We start from the raw sequence: 4,746 nt of genomic DNA, 5'->3' as shown, positions 1-4,746 counted from the left end.
AGGAGGAGGAGGGAGGGGCGAGAGGGGTTTTTTCTCCGCCGGGCCGACAGGGGGCGCTGGGTCAGGACTCGCCACTTCCGGCGCAGGGCCATAGAGAGCGCGGGGAGGGAAGGGCCGATCGGGGAGACGCCGCTCTGGCACGAGGGCCGCACCATAGAGGCGGACATTCAATCGTTGCGCTGACGCGCCGGCCTCCACGCGCACAGGGCGCACGTGTGAATGGAGGGCGCTTTCACGTGTACGGCCCGGGAAGGGGGGGGAGGGGGCCCTGCTTCAAGGCACCCAGGCGTGTCCCGCTCGCCTGAACTCCCTGGGAGGGCGTCGGAAGAAAGCACGTGTATGTCCGAACGTGGAGGTGAAGGAAGCACACGTGTGTGTGTGTGTCCCGGCCTCCCCTTGGTTCGAGGAGCAGCGTGGCTAACCGACGGAACTCCCTCCCCCAGAAGTGGCTTGAAAAGCCTTTTTGGTAGGCATTTGTTCTTGTTTAGTCGTGTCCAACTCTTTGTGACCCCCTGGACCAGAGCACGCCAGGCCCTCCTGTCTTCCACTGCCTCCCGCAGTTTGGTCAAACTCATGCTGGTAGCTTCACAAACACTATCCAACCATCTTGTCCTCCCCTTCTCCTTGTGCCCTCCATCTTTCCCAACATCAGGGTCTTTTCCAGGGAGTCTTCTCTTCTCATGAGGGGGCCAAAGTCTTGGAGCCTCAGCTTCACAATCTGTCCTTCCAGTGAGCATTCAGGGCTGATTTCCTTCCAAATGGAGAGGTTGGATCTTCTTGCAGTCCATGGGACTCTCAAGAGTCTCCTCCAGCACCAGAATTCAAAAGCATCCATTCTTTGGCCATCAGCCTTCTTTATGGTCCAGCGCTGACTTCCATACATCACGACTGGGAAAACCATAGCTTTAACTATACGAACCTTTGTTGGCAAGGTGATGTCTCTACTTCTCAAGATGCTGTCTAGGCCTGTCATTGCCCTTCTCCCAAGAAGCAGGCGTCTTTTAATTTCGTGACTGCTGTCACCATCTGCAGTGATCATTGAGCCCAAGAAGGTGAAATCTCTCACTACCTCCATTTCTTCCCCTTCTATTTGCCAGGAGGTGATGGGACCAGTAGCCATGATCTTCGTTTTTTTGATGTTGAGCTTCAGACCATATTTTGCACTCTCCTCTTTCACCCTCATTAAAAGGTTCTTTGATTCCTCCTCACTTTCTGCCATCAAGGTTGTGTCATCCGCATATCTGAGGTTGTTGATATTTCTTCCGGCAATTTTAATTCCGGCTAGGGATTCATCCAGCCCAGCCTTTCACATGATGAATTCTGCATATAAGTTAAATAAGCAGGGGGACAAAATACAGCCTTGTCGTACTCCTTTCCCAATTTTGAACCAATCAGTTGTTCCATATCCAGTTCTGACTGTAGCTTCTTGTCCCACATAGAGATTTCTCAGGAGACAGATGAGGTGATCAGGCACTCCCATTTCTTTAAGAACTTGCCATGTTAGGCATTAAGTCCACTGAAATCCAAAAGAACCATCTTTATGTATGCAACTACCATGGATAGAATTTTAGTAGCAAAAAACCTGGAAATGTGACTCAATGCCTACAAAGCTTGACGGGCAGGTGAAGATGATGGAAGACTTGGAACTTGCGAAAATGACTGGGAGGAGGAAACTCAAAACCAGAAAGTGTGTAAAGAATGGATAACATTTACCAGTAAATATCTATTTTTTAATAAGATATTTATTAAAGTTTTCAATATTAATACAGTAAAAAGAAAAGAAAAAAGAAAAATATAACAAAAATACAATACAGAAAATACTTTAAAACACTCAAAATTTCAACAACTTATTCATTAACTTATTTCCCAGACCTCCTCGTACCTCCCTTTTTTGTATTCCAATTCAATTGTTAGTTCAGCAAATCCTTATCAATATTTTTTTAAACCTCCTTCTAAACCTTTTTTCCATATTCTCTTATAACATTACAGCTGGAAACCACTTAATTTCTATCCGACATCATTCTAACATTCATTAATTTTATAATATTTCTGTAAATAGTCTTTAAATTTCTTCCAGTCTTCTTCCGCTGACTCTTCTCTTTCACAATATTGTGAAAATGTAAATCTTCTGATTCTAGATTGAATCTTGAATATTCAGGAAAGCTATAAATGTTGGAATTTTTCTGGATATGTGACAAATATAACAGGAAATGCATAAAGGTTAAGAATATGTAGAAAGCTCAGTGAGTCAACGTATTGTGCGATGTTTGACAATGTGTTGTTAATGTTTAGTTGTCATTGAGGCATTGTCTGTTATATGTTATTTGTTTTGCAATAAAGTTAAATAAAATAAAAGATGGGGCAAATTCATGGAGGGCCCTCAAGGGCTCCTAACCAGTATGAGGGAGCAATGCGCCCCTTGCAGAAAGCCTTCAGGCCTCCCAGGGTGGGGGGGGGCAGTGCCTGCCTCTTGGGCTGCTTCTTTTACACTGGACATGGGTGCGGATCTTGCCCGCATCAGCCACAGCAGGTGCTGCAAGTCTCCCAAGGTTTAGCCACTCCCCGAGGTGCATGCTTCACTTGGTCTCCCAAGACAGGCAGGTGCCAATCAAAAGTAGATGCAGGTACACGCTGGGACTCCCGCAGTTCTTCCGACGACAATCCCCCTTGAGCTGGCGATGAATCACAGGATGGCAGAGTTGGCAGGGACCCCAAGGAGTCATCTAGCCCAACCCCTGCAATGCGGGAATCTCAAGTAGATCAAACATGAGACTGGATTTGTAAATGGTGACCCAGTGGCTGACACACGAAGAGCAGGGGGGTTAAGGTCACCCCAAAGCACAACCACCACCCGCTCTCCCGTGAACGTACCTGGCTATTAGGATCTTCCACGGAGGCCCTACTAGAGATTCCCCACAAAGTTGCCCAGGATTTCAGGCAGGGAATATTCAGAGATTCCAGATTCTCCTTGGGTCCTTCCTCTGGGGCCCTAGGTGGTGCATGAATTTATGTATAGGTTTGGGGGAGGGTTGCCCCTCCAGCAGATATCATGCACATGCAGCCCACTACCAAAATCAGAACAATCACTTTTATGACTTTTGTGATTTGTCCCCACAAAACACTTTATCACAGTTTCTTCCTATCTATTCAAAGGGCCTCTGCTGCACAATACCAAATGATCAATGTATCTCTGTACTGGCTCACTGGGGAAACTTCAGAAATTCCTCTAGACCTGTGAGCTCAGCTCCTCAGCAGCCCCTCTGCCTGAGGAATAATCCCTGGCCTCCTGATACCTGAGGGCCAGACAGGTAGCCATTCCAGAAATAACAAACCCAGAGGAAGACAAAAGGGTGGGATGAACTTGACTGGGAAACAGGGAAATGTAAAGATCTCTTTTGTTCCACTTGATGGGTGTTTGGTGGAGGGCAAGGGGAACCATGGGGCAGGGTCCAGGATGCTCAGATTACTGCCCCCAGACCTCCCCTTTCATGATGTAACCGTGATGTATTAGTGATGTAGTTTGGGGGGGGGGGTAACATGGGGATTAGGATGCAGGTGGCGCTGTGGGTTAAACCACAAAGCCTAGGGGTTGCCGATCAGAAGGACCCCCGAGTCGTCCGCGACTGGACCTAATGGTCAGGGGTCCCTTTACCTTTTTAACATGGGGATTAGCAGCTAATAAAGGTTTGGGGGCTCTTTTGTTCGGTGCTTCCATCTTGTGGCAGGTGGGAGTCCTGTCGCGAGAGTCTTCCATAAAGACCAAGCCTACTGGCTGCTGTTTTGCTCTGGTATTCCTGGCTGGTGTCCTTGTTTTCTTGTCCAAGGGAGCCCTCAGATTTCTCTGTTGACAGTGGCAAAAACCTTCATCTGCCCAGGCCTTTTGTGATCGGGACTTGCTACCCTGGCAGTGCGCTTAAGGTAAAATTATCTCGCCAGCCCAGAATTTGGGCTCACTCTGCATGGCTCTAAGATGCCAACTGCACCTTAAATGTGGGGGTGATGCTTTCTGTATTTTTTTTAAAATGTAAAACAAAAGGCAAATTTGGAAGCAACCCTTTTGAATAAGAGAGGAAAGTTCTGGATGACTCCCAGGACAGAGGAGCACTTCAGGAATATATTCTTGCTGCAGGTGTGAAGAAACGATTGCCAGAAATCAGTGTAATCAACTTGGTCATGTCAAGGTTCTGTGGACCCTTTAGTGCCCACCCCCCAACCTTTTATCAACACAGATTTTTGAAAATATGCTTTAATCACTTTTTGTATGAGACAGATACATTCTGCAAACTCTTTAAAAAGTTGCTGGGTTGTCAAAACACGGGAATGACCACACACAGCCAAGGTCCACCTTGGCTGAAAAAGAGCTGGGCAGCAGCAGTTGCCAACACAGCTACCTCCGCAGAGAGCAGGGGTGCTGTGGAATTGGAGCAACCCCCCCCCCCAAAGTCGCTGCTCCCCTGCTGCGAGGACGGATCCTGGGAAAGGGGACGGAAGAGAACCGAGGCAGCTCTAGGGGCAGAAACTGCCACGAACCCAAACCAGGCCCCCCAGGAGAAAAAAAGCTTCCAATCACCCGTGCAACCACAGGCAGTAGTACCAAAATCCAGCCGCAGGAGCCCCTGCTAACCAGCATTCCTTATTCCCATAAGGCCTTGGGCTCAAGGCCGGCAAAAGGGGATGTTGCACCCCTTTCACTACAGAAGAGCTGCCGGTAGCCAAAAGCTAGGACGCAACTGAATGCCCAACGCC

The sequence above is a fragment of the Podarcis melisellensis genome (assembly GCF_964234715.1).
Source record: "Podarcis melisellensis genome assembly, chromosome: 7".
NCBI lineage: Eukaryota > Metazoa > Chordata > Lepidosauria > Squamata > Lacertidae > Podarcis > Podarcis melisellensis.
Note: the sequence above shows the minus strand (reverse complement) of the source record.